The sequence below is a fragment of the Rhea americana genome, unplaced genomic scaffold, assembly GCF_003343005.1.
Source record: "Rhea americana isolate MKP2758 unplaced genomic scaffold, rheAme1 scaffold_22, whole genome shotgun sequence".
NCBI classification, from domain to species: domain Eukaryota; kingdom Metazoa; phylum Chordata; class Aves; order Rheiformes; family Rheidae; genus Rhea; species Rhea americana.
This window is the reverse complement of record NW_028186329.1, coordinates 5,263,266-5,282,689: the sequence shown is the minus strand read 5'-3', so window position 1 is coordinate 5,282,689 and position 19,424 is coordinate 5,263,266. Positions and strand designations below refer to the sequence as shown.

At 38.2% G+C, this 19,424-nt stretch overlaps 1 protein-coding gene across 1 annotated transcript in view; it reads right to left on the bottom strand.

The window, feature by feature from the left end:
• Positions 1-351: 351 nt before the first annotated feature.
• The window catches only part of PRR16 (proline rich 16), a 47,495-nt gene continuing 28,422 nt past the window's right edge, over positions 352-19,424 (bottom strand). The window contains exons 2-3 of the mRNA XM_085305330.1: positions 11,419-11,638; positions 352-2,254 (exon numbers count right to left, since the gene is read on the bottom strand). The gene's annotated coding sequence lies outside the window, so the exon portion shown is untranslated. The remainder of the gene's footprint in view (positions 2,255-11,418; positions 11,639-19,424) is intronic.

Here is a 19,424-nt window from a genome sequence, read left to right as displayed (position 1 = left end):
GGCTGAGCTGTCRTTTCACTCATCAGTAGGTAATGGCGCACGCGCACACAAACACACACACACACGCACAAGTTAGTGCTTTAGAGCAGAGCAATACGTAATTAAAACATCTGCCTGTTATGAGGCTACACTACAGATAAAAAGATTTTTTCATTTTTTCTTGAAAGACCATTCCCCTATTAGTGTGCCCTTCATTGACAGGTTCCACAGAGCAGCGGAGATGGAGCAAAACCTACTCAGCGGTATAAACCAGCCACACGTGGCCAGATTCAGGACGAATACATTCAGTGAACCTCGAATCCCATGCTTTACTTTTCCCTTACAATTACACACAAGCCAATGGACTAAGAAAAAAGGAAAATATATATTTTTATTCAAAACAGCTCTAGCATTGAAATGTTCAACAACGTGATAACAAAACACTCCAGCAGATGCATAACAATGACTGTTCTTAACTGTAAACTCTAAATGGCTGTAATGAACAATCTCTTATCCTGCAGGTTCTCATCGCTTGTGAGCAAAATAATACTATTTTATGGTCTTGCCAGGATGCAATGACCGAAAAAAAAAAACAAAACCAAAAACAAAACGACCAAAAGACCCAACAAACCAAACCAAACAAGAAACTCTAACACAAAACCTAACCCCCCAAAACCAGCTCCTGAATAAAGTGAGCCATTTGATAACAGGTTGGTGTGTAATTTGGGAAACTGCCATTATTAGACTACATTCTTTTCATTCTTAAACATCCAAATCTTCACTTGCTAAAAGTTACTGAAAGTAAAAAATCTATCCCRTTATATATTTAGATTTCTTCATGTGGATATTAAAATAAACTATGTTCTGAAATTAAGAGTTAAAATACCTTCTCTAGTTTTCCATACATATATGCCTGTATAAATATACTTCATCATTTTACAAATTACAGTATTTATATTAAAGCTTTTGGTCTGCAAATCATTACAGCTTAACATGGACAAACAACTTYTGTGTTTTGGTTCTGTCTGTAAAACATTTCTGGAGATAATGAAAGCCAGCCAAAATGAGTGACTGCAAATAATATAAACAACACATTTATTTAGAAAAATAAACTGAAAATGCTGTTCGTCTGTTACATTTCTCCATGAAGTATAGATAAATGGCTAGAAAAMTTTTATGTCAAATACATATTACAAATGACTTATTTTCTTTAACCGTAACAGGGAGGATAATGCCAATGTTCAAATAGGAACATTTTAGATGTATAATTCGATAGTTTAAATTTCTTGGCTGCTAATATGATAAAAAATGGATGCCGTTAAAAAAATATTATATCCCTTTTTGAAATCCACCTTATCRTGTTGACGCTTTTTCATATATATACATATATATAGATGCATGTATATGTATATATATATATACATTTAGACCTAAGAAAGAACCATAATCCTTTCAGTGGACAGATCACCACTGCAAAAGAGACAGCAATTCTTTTCTTCAGTTCTTACTTTTCAATTCCTTTTGGAGCCCCTGYGAAATAATGCTTGTTGCGGTTAAAAGTCTCCCGGGGCCATCTGTGCAAATGGTGGCACACATCATTACCCTGAATGGAAGTGACAGTGCAAATACGAGAAGTGCATTGAGACGCAATCTGTAACAGCTGAACTTCTTCAGATCTGGGTGGAGGACAGGAGATGGCATCCTTTAAAGCAATTTAACATCACCGGTGCCCTGTTCCTGTATGGCTTTGAATATATACAAGGGATGGCAGAGGTCTTCTTTCCCCACAGACAGCAACATTCCTCCGTTACAGTAAATGCATTAGTTTCCTGCTATCGCCTAAGTGCTTCATTTTCCCTTTTGGCTACATATTGAAATATTTTTTGGATGCTGGCTGGACCCCATGAAAAACTCACTGTTTGTTACTCCGGTTGCTCAGTGCAGAACCCGAGTGTCAGGCTAGGAAAGAGCAGTTTCTGTAAGGGGGCAAGACATCTGGTCCCCTTGATTCTTCGTTCTGACTGAACGGGATTTAAGGCTGTGGCTTTTGCCAGGACTCAGCTCGTAGCTGTCAGATCTGAGACAGATGACTCAGTGCTGATTCCACGCATGATCACTTGTGCTCTGATGCCAAGGGCTTCTCCGTGCACCAAGAAGGGTCAGGTTCCCGGCTGCTTTCAGATCTGGCCTGCAAGAAGTCACAATGACGAATCTGATATGCAAGAAATTAACTGAYGTGCCTCCAGATATAGAGATTCCTTCAAGCCTGAAGGTGCTGTTGAACAGAAAAGAAAACAAGGACAAAGTTATAAAGATGTTACTTTAAGTAGACAAAGTCAATGGCAAACAAACCAGATTTTTGCACAATCATCCCATGTTTCCCTTAAATAAGAATTCTGAGAATTGCAAAAGCTTAAAACTTGAACTTTTGCAGTGCTACTTCATTAATGATACAGGCCTTAGTTCTCTGCTGGRGCAAATGAGTTTAACTTCACTGATATCCTTCAGATCACGTTAGATTACACCACCCGAGGAACTGACCATCAATACTTTACATCCCAGAGTAAYGGGGGTCTTGAAAGGGATGAATCGTTGTATGATTACCATCATGAATCTACTGAATGCAACAGTTTGGTTCAGCAATCTACCTTAGTGCATAAGATGAAACAAGAGTTCCTGAGATCTTTACTGACAAAGAGCAAARTGTTAAGCATTGAGAAAGCTTCTAAAAATTCAAGTCTAACTTATCCTGGAAACCTGGATGCTAACTCCTATCCAGGGGTTTCTTGTGTGACAGATATGTTTCCTAATCACTATAACACTATATTATATTTGATTTAGGTCTTCTGTATTCCCTCTTGTGAAACTGTTTTAATTTGTATAACACACTAAAGTAGTCCTTAAGACAGCAAAAGAGAATAATGCTCCAATCCAGTGCTGAGGTTCACTGGCTCACTGAATTTACTCACCCTRTTTATTAGACAAAATAAAACAGCATCAAAAGGAGAGGCCTTGGCTTACTCACTCACCTCATAGTAGGTAGGGTGCTAATTTAGGTTAAATGATTAGATTCAGATTTCCTGAGAAAAAGAGTTAGAATTTCCTCTTTTAGTGTAGATGACTTAGAGCCATTTACTGCAAGGGGGGAAGAAAAATACTTCTTCGCCATTAGCTTTATGAATCTAGGCCTTCATATGTACTTTTTGTTATTTCATATTGCCTGGGATGTTTCACTTTAATAAAACAGTAAAGGAAAAGGGCAGATTTCACTTTGATACGGGAAAAAAGGAGATCTGAAGCTGGTATGTTGAGAACTTTCTTTTATTTTTTTCCCCACAACTAATATAAAATACCAATTATTCACAAAAATAATTACTATTCAAGATTGTAACAGTGGCCCAATGTAGCCCAGCACAGTATAAGAAGTTTATGATAAAATTGGCCAGGAGGGAAAATTTCTTCCTAATCAGACTGTTTAGGSTTTGGCTTGCATCATTAATCAAAAAGATGAGTATCCTATACATTCTGCTAGCTGCATATTTTTTTTAACTGAGAACAGTTTTCATATCACTAGAAACACACAACCCTTTTTCAGTTGTCACAGTCTCTGGCTTCAATTACATCTTGGGCTAATGATTCGTGCATGTTAATACCTCATAAAAATCACAGAAAATGATGGTGCTGCCCTTGAATTCATCTTACAGCTCATGAAACAGGAGAGCTACTGTACAACAAACGTGTATATATATATATATATATATATATATAAAATATATAAGTAATAATAATAATCAAATGAGATAAGCAGGATTCATTCTCTTTCAGGAAACAGTTGCCTCAAACTTACTCAGAACAATACTGAATACCTGTAGGCATGAAAAACAGTAACTTTTTCTTTTTATCGGGGCTGCAATTTATAAACATACTCAATTTCATGCACATAAAACCCATAAATGGTGTATCAGCTATAMCTGTACTCCTCTAGCATCTAATTCAAACATCAGCCTACGCAATACGATTCATTCCCCTTCCTAAAGCCATATGACATCCACCTGAATTTTTGCACCGAAGAAGAAAAGCCYGTCTTTTATTTCTTAATGATATCTCTACTAGAAAGCGCAAACGGCACTGCTGTGAAAAACCTGACGCACCTCCGAAGGGGGCCGCGACCGTGGCCCAGCACGCTCCACGGAGGAAAAACACCGAGGGAAGAGGCCGCAGGAGGGAACCAGCCTTCCCCTTAGACCTAGGAGATTACTACGCACATGCCGGTTAGCATAAAGCGAACGGGGATTTAACGGTTTGGCCCAWAACGGGAGAAGTTCGTCGGAGCAGGTAATATCTCCTCTTAGACGCAGCAAGGTAGCTGGAAATAACAGGCAAGTTTAACAGAATTTCAAGTGTCTCTTCAATTCCGAAGCAAAGTTCAAACTAAGTATAGGAAGGGAACGTTTATTCAGGCTTAGCTGAATAAACAATAACTTCTGTTTTAAAGAACAGGGATATTCATCCAGGTTCAATTTAGAGCCTTTGAAGACCAACAGGCAGTCTTATGCTATAGTTGTACGATAGGAAGTTATCACACAAATAAGATAGAAAACTTTTATCAGCCTTTAACTRATGACTGCAGTGATGACTGCAAATGATCACAGAAAAGGATGTTTTAGATGCCACTTCCTGTGCTGGTTTTAGCCTCATTTATCAWGAAAAAATAAAGAAAACAAATAGGAAATCAGCTTCACATTCAGTTGACAGAGAAGCATTTCCTTGATTAATATTAAGCTATATAAATGCCAAACCATTTGAAGAGCCAGATTAAAGCACCTGAAAAACTACCTTATTTAAACCCCCCCTGTTATCTGGGTCATTTTAGCACAAACAAGATAATTTGGATGTACGCTCTTACCTAGCGTAAGTACAGCAGCAGACAGARCACTGACAAGCTAGATACTAGTGGCATCTTTTTCAGCTACTCAATTACACTTCAAAGCTACAGAAATGTTTAGATTCAGATCTATTGTTTTATCAATATTACTTTTTTATTGTTTTCAAAACAGAAGTTTTAATATGTAAAATTGTTTCAATAGAAGAAATATTATTCAGGGAACATAAATTCTTTATGTCCATGACCCTTGGTGTCTTTTTTTGCAGACAGAAATTTAAATAGTGAATTAGAGAAAATATGCAATTTTAGCCAGAAGCCAGAATATTTCAGAAAAAATTTTGTATGTCTTTCGACTGCAGCAATTCTGCCAAATGCAAGAACAATGTTTTTACCAAACATTTTACTTCTACAAAATTTTAACTACATACATTTGCATTTCTGTGTTCTTGCAGTGCAGCACTGTTGAGACATCTTTCTCTGTAAAAACTTTAATGATCAAATCTCAGCAATGGAGCATGTTAACAAATCCATCACCACTCTTTTCTGTAATTCTTCCTGGTTTCTCTGAGAAGCCTCAGAATTAGGGATTATCATGGATAATGGATCATGGATATCATGGATCATTAGGGATTGTCATGATCACTGCCAAAAACATCAAAATCGGATTCAAAAATGCTCAAAGGGGAAAGAATAGCACTGGAAAAAGTTGAGGGAAAAATAAAGCAAGGTCTGATGATGCATCCTGGGAAACTTTGGCAGCCTTGTTCACTTTGGTCAGAAGCATCTCCACTAGTATGAGAAGTAAAATTTACCAGGGAAGATCATCTTCCGTGGTTTGTACAGAAGGGTTATATAAACAAGCAACATTTCTCAGACATACTTTTGGTTGAGACCCTTTCTGTTCAGCATCTGCAACCTTATGAAACATTTTTATCATCGGGTCATTTTACTGACATGATCTTCTTTATTTTCACTCACCTTTTCCCTTACTCATCCACTCAGAGACTGGAAAACTATTCTGTGCAGCAGCTTAAAGCATGTCTTATGATAGAACTACTTATGTCATGGGTGATTACATTCCTAGGAAGCCAAATTCTTTGTTGTTGTTGTTGTTAGTTTTTGGATATATTACAATATGTCTTTCATGAGACAAATACCAAAGATTTCTGGGAGGCTGTTCTTTCTTCATTTTGTCTCTGGGATGTATACTTACTAGGTGCCAGAACAGACATTTTCTGGGAATATTAGCTTTGGACTATATTTTATCTCTCACATGACTATCACACACAGAAAAAAAGAAGAACAGGAAATGGGCTTTTCTATGCATCTGTGAGTATGATACAAAATTTGAACTGTTGTGTATTGCAAAGGAACAAGGCATCAATTTACATCTTTCAGTTACAGTTAGGCTTTTGATATAAACTTGCTTAAGTCACCAAGGCCAGGTACGCTTAACTGTTTGCTTATCAATGCCTCTAACAGAACAATATGAATTATTTTAAATTCTCTCTCTTCTACTAGGAAGAGCTAAGCACAGGACGGATACTGGATGACATCCAACAGGCTGCATAGAGGTATACTGCAGTTTGCATGGTCACATCCAAAGCCACAGTTCAAGTGGCCCTTGCAGTTGAGTCAACAGCAGTAGCTGAGCTGCCGAGGTTAAAACTAGGTTGAGTCTGTCTTTATAGAAGCAGTCGCTCTTCAGTTTAGATATGCCCCCAGAAAAGATCTGCTGGTGACATTACAGAAAAAGAATTGGATGTGTTGGCAACCACTGTAATGTTCGATGATAGTATTCAAACAAAAGATAACAATCCATAAAATCTTTCAGAATAGAAAATATCCTTTGAGTTATTTTTTTGAGGGATTTTTGGAACAATTTATACCAAATGTTAACTGGAAAATATTGAAAGAATAAAGCTAGAATAAAGCATTTGAGGCACGTAATTGGTAAAAGGAAATTTGAGTTCACTTTCTGGCTTGGCTGCAGACTTCCTGTGTGATCCAGGCAATTTATCTAATCTACATATACCACAAGTTATTGGTGTTTTATTTTACTTTTTATCCCTTTCACTTGCCACAGATTTCTGTCTTATCTATTCAGAATGTAAATACTCTGAAACACTAAACATACAAGCACAAAGACTAGAACAAGAGAGTTCTGCTACATGATACAGGCTCTCAGTACTCTTCAAACAAACACACAAACAACAAGAAACCATACATCCCTAATAGTGAATAAAACCTTGCTTCTTGCAGCATCCCTCTGGCTGATTATTGGAGGGGTGGGGATGTATGGGCAGGTGAACCTGAGGCCTACAGTCCTTTTCCCTGACTGAAGCTCTGTATCTCAGATGCATAAAGATAATCTGCTATAGGAAATATGGGAAAAGTCATGGTCCAGGAAACTCAGGCACTCTTCCTGCAGTTCTCTTGGTTTGAAACTACGTATCTCTAATAATAACTATGTATCTAAGAACTAGATAAAATGTGATGCTATTTTAATCTCTTCACCCTTATTTTTGCCCTCTTTACCATGCTGAGTCAGAGAAGTTTCATTAATTAGCTTGAACACACATCTGTGTCAAATGGAGATAGAATAGAAATTAGGAAAAGAAGGAAAACGCAGACGACAGCTAAGTGTATAATAGAAGTAATTTTCAGCTTCAAGTTATTAGTGAAACATTAACTGGTAGCATGCTTAGGTAACTGCCTAGAAAGTTTACCTATCTAGCTTAACACATGTGAGGCCCATAGCAAGCCTCATATTTTCAAATAATGAAACAAGGATATTAAGTGGCTTGGTATTTGTGATGAGATGTCAAAAATTTTATGTACAAAGTTTCCTACCAATGCCATATATCTATTACTTCTTAGGCTACACTAAGGTCTTTGCTATCATTGCCTTTCATTTACTAAAGGAGCCCTAGATACATTTCAGTTGTTTTCAAAAACCCAAGGAAAAGACATGGAAAGACTGACAGCTTAGAAAGTAAAGCCTCCTGCATGTGCCAGTGCTTTGTTTATTCTGTAAACATTACGATTTCCAGTGGTTTACCTTCCAATTCAATAAATTCCTGAAGCTGACTACGTAACAGAAAAAAAGGATGGTCATATTTATAACAAACCTCTATGTACAGTGAATAGAGAATAATAAGATTAATTTGTTAATTTTTGATATTCAGTGTTTGAGGTTGAATACCTTCAACATATATCTTTATTTTCTTTGAATATATGACATAATCTCCATGCCACTAGCAGAAATCTTTATCACTCAGTGAAATGGACATTCTTCTCAGAACAAGTGAAAATTTATATAGAACACTTAACCATTTTAAAGGACTTGCATCTACTTTTAATAGCTTTGAGATTTTTTTATTTTAATTTTCAGAGTTTAGAGCTTTTGTATAATTACACGTCTTGAAGTTGCAYGTGAATGGTTTGAAGACCATTCTTCCTGGAATACATCTTCTGGCTGACAGGTGTAACCTTTTCTTCTTCAGCCTGGAGCTAGGAAGGATGGCTGAAGAGTGAACTGGCAGCCCTCCATTTACTTATTTTTTAAAATATGTATATGGTTGAAAGGAACCATGTGTAAAATAATGTAACTATCAATATTTCCRCTCTTTTTGACATTTACTGATCTTTCATGTATTTCTTATTACTTGAACAAGCTACTAACCTTGTAGGATTAGACTTTTCTAGCCAGAAGGACTTAAAAGACATCAGAAAATATCTCTAAATACTTTGTTTTAGCCTTTTCATAGGTTTGTCTGTTGATGGATGAAATAATTTATTTTTCTAGCTGACATCTTTCTGTTTGCAGACAAATAGCTTACAGATTTACTTTTTCCTTTATCATCTGATGCGACTATTTTACCACAGAAGATTAAAAATGAATTTGATTGCCAGTAGAGATGTGGAGATTACTGAAACTGTAGTATCCTGCTCTCCCAAAACACGCCAGAATAACTAGAAGGTAACAACCATGCTGTAGTGTACTGCCTATTCAATACCACATCCTTAAACTAACATTTTTCTATCCAAAAACGGCCATGCAGCAATGAGGTGATGACTACTGTAAGCTCCTGCCCTCCAGCAGCCTTCTGGAAGACTTCTTCACTGGCATGACATATTGAAAAATATACTGAAATTTCTGCACATGAATTTACCAAGACTTTACCTGTTCCACTCTAGAGTTCCCAAGGAAAGCATCAGATCAAAAAGAAATTGAATAGAAAATAGGATGTTCTGGAAACATAACTGGATCTATTCTTAGACCGGACATTGAAAAAAAAAAGTCATGGCTAAACATCAATAAATTTCTAGCATCTGAGCAACAATATGCATGCAAGAGAGAACCTGACAAGCCATTTACATTGAAGAACGAGGATTAAAGGATCTCCTTATGGCAAGTGCTACACATTTTCTGGGAATGTACAAATGCAATTAATGTATGCCTTGCTAAATAGGTCTGACTTATTAGAAGTTACATACTCTATTAGAACTTGCTGATTTTCTAGATTATAAAAATAGACATACAGAATACAGGAACCTAACAATTTAGCAAATGTCATATGATTCAGTGTGAACTTTCATTTTGAGTGATGTCAAGGTTTGTTTCTATAGTTTTCTTCTAACAACTCTATATAAAACTAGAGATGCTATTGTGCATCCTCCTCCTAAAACCTGCCTCCTTATTAGCTGTCTTGCTCCCACTTATCCATCACTCAGAATGTAGCAAATCATATGTGACTGATGCTTAAAAGGCAGATATCAGGGACAAGCAAAATTAATCTTTTTCGTAAGCATCCAAAATAATGCTTTTTAATTTATTTTGAGTAATCCTAAAAATGAGCTTTCAGAATTTGGTTATGTTAGTATGACATAACATTACATCTGAAACAAAACATATCATTTCAGAGTACCTCTGGAAAAAGCAAAGAAAATGAAGATCTAAGTTTGAATACAGGCTTTCAATCTTCCATCTCTTCTTCTCATTTTACAGATCTGCCATGGGTCAGTTTACTCCTATAGTCCATTTTAGCCATTTAGCCAAAAAGTCCAGATTTGAATGAAACAGTATCTCTTGAATATTCTATTGGTCATGTTTTTTGCATCCAGCTCTAATGACGCCTAATGATATGTATGACCAAATGGGACAATCAAGCACAGGCTCAGCCTACCTCTGCTTACTCTTTAAGGAACTTAACTTCTCTCAGTCATCAGAACAGATAGCCCTATGGAAATCAATGAATATAAAAGTATAATAAAGAACTATTTGGAGTGGGTAAGTAGCAGGACACAGGGAACCCCAGCAGGAAAAGGGCATGATTGTACAGGCGACCGCCTCTCCCAGTTCCAGATCTCTTTCATTATAACAGGAGAACTTCAAAGCCATAAATCACCTCAGAGCAGACCTTTCATAATGTCCTTTCATAATGCTCAAAAGCTTGACTTGCAACAAACATCAAATCTGGTGAATTGGATTTTTTTTTTTAATTCAGTATCAACATTTGCAATGCTGAAACCTTTGCCAGTGCAGACTGGCTTGGTGACTGAACCTGGCTGACCATGTCAAGCTCAACACAATTATTCACATTCGTCTGGCTTTGGAACAATTTTCTTAACAAACAAACAAACAAAAGATACTCTAGACAATAAAAAAAGCTCAGCAGTCAAATATATCTCCATTAAGATCTTTTGCTAATTTTACTCAGGTTACTAACAAAATGTGCAAGCCAGAGCTTCGTATATTAAGCATAGGCCTCAAATACAGTGGTGATATTGCCAGCAAAATACCACAAAATATTGTGCCAGCAATTCTGTGTGCTCCTTACCAAAAGGGTTAGTCATTTTGATGGACTGCTTTGAAGCTGAAAACCTGAATAAAAACTATGGGTCTATCTATCTAAATAACTCTGATTGTCAGATTTATAAGAAAGCCTGTTGCAAAATCCTGATTGCAATCACAGTGGTGCTTTGTGGCCTGGGCTATCTGGAACTGAATTACGTCTGCACTCTTAAATCTACCCTACGCCCACTGAAGCAGGTAAGATTCTTTCCAGCATTGTTTTTCCAAAGCAGAGTTCAAATTAACAGAGTTTGCAGCTCTTCAAAGTCAGTCATGGATGGTCCTCTGCACATTTGACACATCTCTTCAAGCACTCCCTCCTCTGCACAGGACATATGGCCACAACTACTGATAAATATGCTTTTTTTTTTTAAGTAGGATGGACTTTATATCCTAATGGATGTAGAGCAAAGACACATGGCTTTGTTTTCTATATCTATGCACTCAGAAATGGTTTGCTGTACAAGTCAAAATTGTTAGAAGAAACCACCTAATATTGAATATTTGTGCCCAGACCTTCAAATATCTATAGTTAAAGACATGCTCAGGTTTCTTGAATTTACCTGTCCTGTCTTACACACTGCTGTTCTTTAAATCCTATCCTTTAGTCTCTTAACTTTCAAATTTTGGTGTTTGAAGCAAATAACTTCTCACAAAATCCAAAGGCCAAACACGGACCTAGGTTTGCTGCCATTACCTTGCATTGGAAGGTGATGTCTTCTCTTAGAGTCATTGGAAATTGTTGTTTCGATGCTTCTGCAGATGCTCTGAGAGGTGTCAGTGTGTCCCCAGTGTCTTCCAGGTCCCTCCTTCCTTTCCATGGAATGAACAGGGTAAGAGGAAGAAGTAATACAATAAATAAAACTGGAAAGACACGAGGAAACTCCAGAAGCTGTGGCTGCCATCTCTGTCAGAGCCTGAAAGATAGAGAGGAAGAGTCCAAGAAAGAGCACCAGAAGACTATAAACTGCTTTCTATGTATCAGAAAGGTAGGGGTGGGGGAAAGGCTTTAAGAACAGATCCTCTTTGATTTCTCATAATTATAGCTTTTCCTGTGTTCCTTCTACCCTTTTAACACTAAAATTACAAAATAAACACAAATATTAGTTCAGATAGGACAATAATGGTAACCATTTAAGGCACTGATCAGCAGTCAAACAGCCAAATGTGCTTAAGGTGGGGCTGCTTTGGGGAAAAAAAAGAGAATTGTCCCACAGCATGACATTGCTTGAAAGAGAAATATGACGAAGAGACAGGCAGGCTGAAAGCTCATTGCCATGTAACAAAATCTTCATGCACCACGTCAAACCTGCGAAGTGCGCAATGGCCAAGCGACAAGGTGATGGCCAGCGGCTGCGAGGCTTTCTTCCCTGTCTTCCCCCAGGCCAGCTCCCATTTCGAGTGACGGGTTACCACTCCTCCCACCAACACAGAGCATGTGCTGAATGGCAAATTGCTAGCTGCATCCTCCTGCAATCTTCTATTAAAAGTCTTAATATAATTGCAAACTTATTTTTCTCTGGGAACTGAATTCTAGACTATTTTGGGGAATGTCTAAACACACGCCAGCGGAGTGCAGATGAACGGAGACTCAGCTGGCCTTCGTCGCTGCCACAAGCAGCAAGTGACTGCATCATCAAGCATGTGCAGAGGGCACAGAGCTCGTCTTGCATGGGTGGGAAGAGCGGTAAGGAAGGGAGGATAAAAAGAGTGGGAAAATTTCATGCATCTCATAAAAAGAGTGGAAAAATGTCATCCTGCTCCGTGGCTTAGGAGAAGCCAGCTTCTGAGGAGCAACCTGAGCAAGAGGGACAGGTAGGACAGGAATGGCTAAAGCTGACAGACGGTCCATCCCTTAGGCACAGGTAAAGTAGAGGAGAAAGGAATAGGTTCTGCCCTCCTCAGTGTTGTGTGTGCAGCTTTTCCAAAGCACAAGCACTACTGTAGCACTCACAGCTCCCTCTCTCGCTGCAAAACAGCCCCAAAGCTAGAGGTGCCACCCCGAGCAGCACGAACGGTACACCTAGGACATCAGGGAAGCTGTGGGCTCAAAACGCCTCAGGCAGAGGAAGCAACTCAATTTGAGCTTCACTCACCTCCAGTAATGGAGGGCAAAAGAAGAGTCAACAGCCACCAGCTCCTTCCCCAGCAATCCCTAAGCCTAGCACATCTGCCCCATGCTTTATGCAGGAGTGGCTGGAGTACAACAACTGGATTTGTGTCAACTGGAATATCCAAGTGCTGAACAGAATGATGGTTTTCAGTTTTGTGCTCTGGCCAGACAAATACACAATCCACAGTTTACTTTACTTGTGAGTCTAAACATCCTGGCATTCCTTGCAGAGTTAAAATTAAAGAGGACGGCCACAGAATAACACAGCCTAGTTGCCACCTGAGATGCTGAAGATAGTGGAAATGTGAAATTGCTGCCTTCCCTTTTCTTTCTAATGCCTTGGACCATGACACTAAGACCACTGCTGTGTTGGGTATATTTGTCATGTTTCTAATTTTAATGGAAACATGGCAGGAGAGCTAATGATGCCAACCAAAAAAGAAAATTTTCTCTGTCACCTGTGGGCTGAAGTCAAACTATGTCCTGGTTAATAAAGGGAATTATCTAGTATGCAAGGATTTTCTACAACAGAGATCAGAAATGTGTAATTCTTTCTGTGTATCATCTTCCCTTCTTTATCCCACGAAAAGCTCCAAAAATAGGAAAGATCAAAAAGTGCAAACTGATTAAGAGTTAGCAGAAAGCTCTAGTAACTGATAAGAATGCATCAAGAGTAGCTAAAATGTGGCTTCTGCTTTAGTTCTGTTTTAGTTGAAATACTAGTCTTCTGCTATTTGGATAGTAACTCCTTAATAAATCTATGTGTAGAAGCAATGAAGAGTAAGTTTTTTTTTTCCTTTTCATTGCAGCTGTCAAATCTTACTGGTAAAAATACCTAAGTGCAATAATGGTAAGTTTCAGATCATTTTTTTTCTTTAAAACACAGGTAATCAGRAATGTAATACGAAAACTTCCGCGGAAGGTCAATACGATCAAGATGACACCACCAAGTTTTCCCCAGAAAGTCTCTGTTTAACAGGATTTTGAAATAATATCCTGTTGACTGAGATGGAGTTAGAAGGAAAAACTACAGAAGTTACTTTTAAATATTAACTAAAATTGAATTCCTAACAGTGGGTCCTATAATAAATATTCAATGCACTAATTATTATTAATAATATTTTAACTTGCTATTTTTCAAGAAATCAGAAAGCTATTTTAAAAGCCTCCTAAGATGATAAACTGTCAGTAAATAGGAAATCTAACATATTCAGAAATCATGCGTATTCTTGTAAATATCGGCTACCATTAGGTGAGTATAAAAATAACTGGATACCCTTAAAAAAACCCCCACTATTTCAAAGCAAAAAAATCAGTTCAAATAATCATCATTTAACCACTCCTACAGCAGTTCGGTGGCAATCCTCCTGCCCCGTCCTGGAGCAGATCCCACCTGCCCAGTGAGCCCTGGCTACTGGGAGAGAGGGAGAGAGAGAAGGGATTCGCAGCCGGGCTGGGCTTGGGCTGYCGAAAAGAGCAGGACTGCTGAGCCCCAGCGTCGCCCACAGGGATCGTGCTGCCCCACGGCGCCCGGGAGTCCCCGGCTCCCCAGTCGGCACCTTGGCTCTGGTGGGGACGTCAGGTTGAAGTCACCAGGGATGCCCGGCACAGTCTGGAATCGGCTCCCCCCCGGTGTGCAATCTGCAGGTTTGTGCCTCTGGAAGTCGGCCACGGCCTAAGCCAGAGCGTTGCAATTATAGTACATGCTTTTACTGGGGAAAACTATCCTCTGAATGTAACAAAGAGTAGCCATTTGTCATCTTATTTCTTCTAATATTTGCTGAGATACTTCCAACGAGGCGTTGTTTAACAAAGATGGAATGTAGCGTTGATGTTTCCCATTCTGCTATGTGAAAAACGGCAATTTTCTCGCCATGCAAATATTCAGTCTTACTCATAAAACAACCCTGCCAACCTGCCGATCTTTKTTACCACTGTTCCATGACTCTTCAGAGTGACCGGAAGGCCTTAAAGAATATTCAGGTATGGATGGGCCTATAAGGYTTCTCCATCTCTATTCTTTTCATCTCTCTGGATTTTACTAATTCCACAGGCATTTATAATCCTAACATTAGAATGAATTGCTGTAAGTCTAGGTATTATGTCTTTATTGACACATAATACGTATGAACTCGTAATCACTCTGCACATTAGGCAGGTGATAGCGCAAGAGTATTCCAGTAACGCAAACCGTAAATTTAGGTAATACCACAACTATATTACATTTCTTTCAACGAATGGGAGTTTTCCATTCTCTTTGCTTGTTATTTCAGTTAGGATTCATAATAAAGTCACTGAATTGCTACCTCTTCAGTTTCTTCATCTTGTTAATTGTGTGTTTTACATGGCTTCTTAGTCCTCTGCTCTTGCATTGCTTAAAGACTTTTTGGCTGTTCCAGCGAAACATCGGACAGAAGAGTATGCTTGCTACCTACTACAAACAAGTATCCTCTTCCTACACTTCTCTTCCAGTGATCCCACTAGTGGATGAYGTAAAAAAAAGGAAAATATTCACCAGTTACACAGCCAACAATTTGCTTTTTGTACTTTCTGYCTCATCCTTCCTCTTCTGGACTCTCAGGGATTTCTGAAAATGCCATTTACTCTCTGCTTCTCTAGCTTTCTTCTGCAGTCCCTGAAGCATAAATAATCAATATAATCATTACTGACCCTCTGTGAGGCCCGCAGCTTGCTTATGCTCAGAAACTTGCATTACTCTTCAGAGGCAYGCAAGGTCTATTACAGTTGCTGAAAAAATACATTTTTCTATTGCATGATCATTACAATCTAATGCTCTTACAGTGTTTCTCATGGCTTAGTTCTAGCTCAAAGTCATGACAGATTTATGGAAGATCACAATAAAATGAACAGAGTATTTTGTTTTCTTCTTTAACAAGATACTTGCTCTGTGGCAGTTTARGTAACGAAAAGAGATGTTGTTTTGTTTATGCTATGTTCCTGCAGGTTATGGATTCAAATATATTTCACACTTCTAACAACATTTGAAAAATATTATTTCTATGTTATATATTTCTTTTAAATCTGGGACATGCAGATAAATCTATTTCTCATATAAAGTGCAAAGTTTATTAGCCGTAACAATGCATTCTGCCTTTGTGTCAGATGACACAGCATTAAYTTTTTTCAGAAAATACATAGAACAGTGATATTCAAATCCTTATGCACAGGAAACTTATCCATTAACTTTATGAAAGTTACAGCAAGGAACTGTAGATTGAGAATAAAAACTAAGAAGAAATTTTACTGACTATACATCATAAAACCTCTTTTTGGTTATAAACTCATTGCATTTTGTACCCACTGTACAAATTAGATAGAGGGTCAGAACCTGCATAATAATATATTTAATTATTTATTTATAGATTATCTAAATGCAAATAGCAGCAAAGAAGCCAAATTCATCCTCACATCTAGAGATTAGCTAAAAAAAATGCTTAGCTTATTTAAAATGTCAATGTTTAAATCTACTTTTCTTGTTCACATAACATTAACTCACCTACCAGATTAATTACAGCGAGTCTCACTGTAGTTTCCAGAGGTATCTTTTATTTGTCCACTATTTCACCGTGATAAACCCTGTTGAATATGGAACTTACAATGGCACCGACGCATTTTGAAGATAAGCTGCAGAACGTGTAATTGCCTCTTTTAATCAAACAGTAAAATGACTCTAYTTGCTTATGCCACCCTCCTGGATTGAATAACAAAAGATCTAGTAGTCACCTTGAAACTTTCTATTAATAGYGTTTCTATTCAGACATTATGCTTTTCTTGTAACTGCCTGAATTTCTGTAAAAGGTAAATTTCAGCTAATCAAAGTGCCGCTAAGGTGTCTGAAGATAAGAATTTGTGTTTCATACAAGATTCGTACTATCTGAAGGAATACAGGACCACTCTGACGTGCCCATTGTTAATTATTTACATAGTATTTTCTCATCAGTATTTTTGTTTGTTTGTTTAGTTTTCGAATTGCACGATTCTGACCTTGCCTCAAGGACTGAAGTTGGTTTGTAGTGGCCCAGAGCGCGTACGTCTTACCCAGCTGGTGTCTTTGCACATTACACCACCTCACTCTTTTAAGGACGTTCTGGGCTATGAATCACAAGTTTCTCTGTCTGCGTTAGAGACGCGCGCAGGACACAACTAGTTCTCTGCCGAAAGGAAATATTTTATTTTCAACTATTTTCTCAGCAGTTACAATTCTGGGAGAYTTTTTTCTCTCTGAGCCTTATTCATATGAACTTAGTGGCTTGAACAGCTCGCCTCAGACTATCTTGAAGTTCATCTTTGCTATAGAATTAATTAAACTGTATAATCAGACTTTGCCGTTAAATCTATACTCATTCACACCCCAAACCATTGCTTATACTGTTTGCTACCTGACCTGGCTGTCTCCCCTGCAAGCGAAGGCCATTCCCATCCTTCCTGCTGATGCTACTCTGAGAGCACCACTAAATCATTTAAATGCTAACAGTAGTCCACTGTTTTTCTACAATTCCTCCACAATTCCAGAAAGACAAAAATGTCCCCCCATAGCTTATTCTGAACGAAACGGCAGGAACTGCTTCATGTTAAGAATCAGACAGTGTGACAATTGTGGGTATGACCATAAGTTTATCCCATCTGCCTTGTGGTGGTGTCACATAACCAGTGTTGGGCAGACATGGTCACCTAAGGGCTTGTAAGCAGCATGATGCCATCAGCCAGTCGAAGACCTCAGTTGTCATCTACATGCAGTCATTCCCAAAACTTTGCCTTTGCCACAGCTCACCAGTATAAGCACAGTAAAGCTATGCAATGAGATGGCTGAATATAGCTATTATTAATTGGGCAATATCAAAATTGTATATAATTATTCTACCGATGTACAGAAAAGGAAGTTGTCTCCAGTAAAGTTAATAAAATGCRCATTCAAAAGGATGTAGAAAAACTGGGGTAAACTGAGGAGAGAGAATTTGTAATTGTGAGGAAATCGAAATATATTAGAAGACAGAAGGAAAAAAAAACTTATTTGGGCCAAATTGTGTTTTCATTCACATCATAACTCCCTAGGACAGAATCTATACATATTGTAGGAATCAAAGTAAAGATCTAAGTTGGTCAAAATAATTGTCAAGAAATCTAAAGTTAGTATCCAGAACAAGTATTCTCATTTCCAAATATTTTTTAAAGTAAGCATATTGTTTACAAATTCTCAGCTTAAATTCCAAATATGTAATGTACTATATAAAAATCGTTGCATTATGGTCTTAATGTCTTTATCCTTTTAAGCAAGGATTCCAGAGGGTCAATTAGCAAAACAAGTTATCAGGCATCTGATAGCATAACTTCTGTAACATATGTTCCATAAAGATCCATTTCAATYAGACCTTGCCAAATAATCAGCAAAAAATCCACCATTTCAGTTAAAACTGAGCAGTAAGTAAGGAACACTGCTCTGACAAGGTGTAGAATGGCAAGATGAAAAAAAAAGAAATATTTAATTTTGCTTTTTTTTCCTAGATAAAACTTCCTTCCTAAGTTTAYTAGGATTTCAGGTAAGGATGCAGTACAAAAATCACTCATTCAGGTTGGAARGGACCTTTGGAGGTCATCTGGTCTCATCTAACCTACCACAGGCTAAATCCAATGGCACAGATGCCCAAAAGACAACCCAGGTACTAAATGAAAACTACCACCCTGAAAGTCCCTGTGTTCAGTGACTACTGCATCCTGGAGATGCTTTAACCTAGTAAAAGCTGCAGCTTGGTCCTTTCTTACTTCATTTTTTGTACATATGGAGAAGGACTTTGCAGGGCTGAGTCACTTGGCTGAGCTCCCGTTAACGGCTGACTGGGGTCCAGCAACAAGCACACTTTCACCCAGCTTCCCCATGAGCACGTGTCCTCCTGGTAAAAGCCGACCAGATCGGCTCCACTCAAAATGAAGTGATTGCTGCCATTTCCTTTTGAAATGCATCCAGAGGGGAAGTCTGGCAGGGGAGAGAGAGAAGGCAGAGAATGAAGAAGGGGAGCGGTAAAAATAGAATTCAAATGTTAAAATATCTGTCTAGCAGCAAAGAAGCAATGTTCAGCTCCCTCCTGTGACTAGATTTGAACCCCAGTCTTCTGTTAAGAGACCACCAGGGTCTGCAATTACAGATTACTCTGGGTGTGGGATTTTCCCCTTTCCTTCTGCTGAAACTATGCAGTTTTGCAGAAGACAACGCATGAGTCACTGAGCAAGAGGGAGTAGGGCTGCAGTTAATGACTCACTGCAGGTGATGGAAGGATTCTGATGAAAGAGGATTACAAACAGAGAAACACATTTTGTGCTAAAAATGCACTCGATCTCYTCTCATTTCTATCCTAATACTCTGCTACCCAAATTTTGACAGCTACCCTTGGGCATTAAGCAGAGAAACTAAAAGCAGAGATGCTCTCTCAGGACCTGAGATGGGATAAAATTTTCAGGTGGATCTGCCTGCATCTTTTTAAACTGAGATTTAAACATTTTGGATACCAAAAGGACCTGCAGATCTTCAGCACCCTTTTTTTGGTGAATTACTGGACTTCCTAAAGAAAAACCTT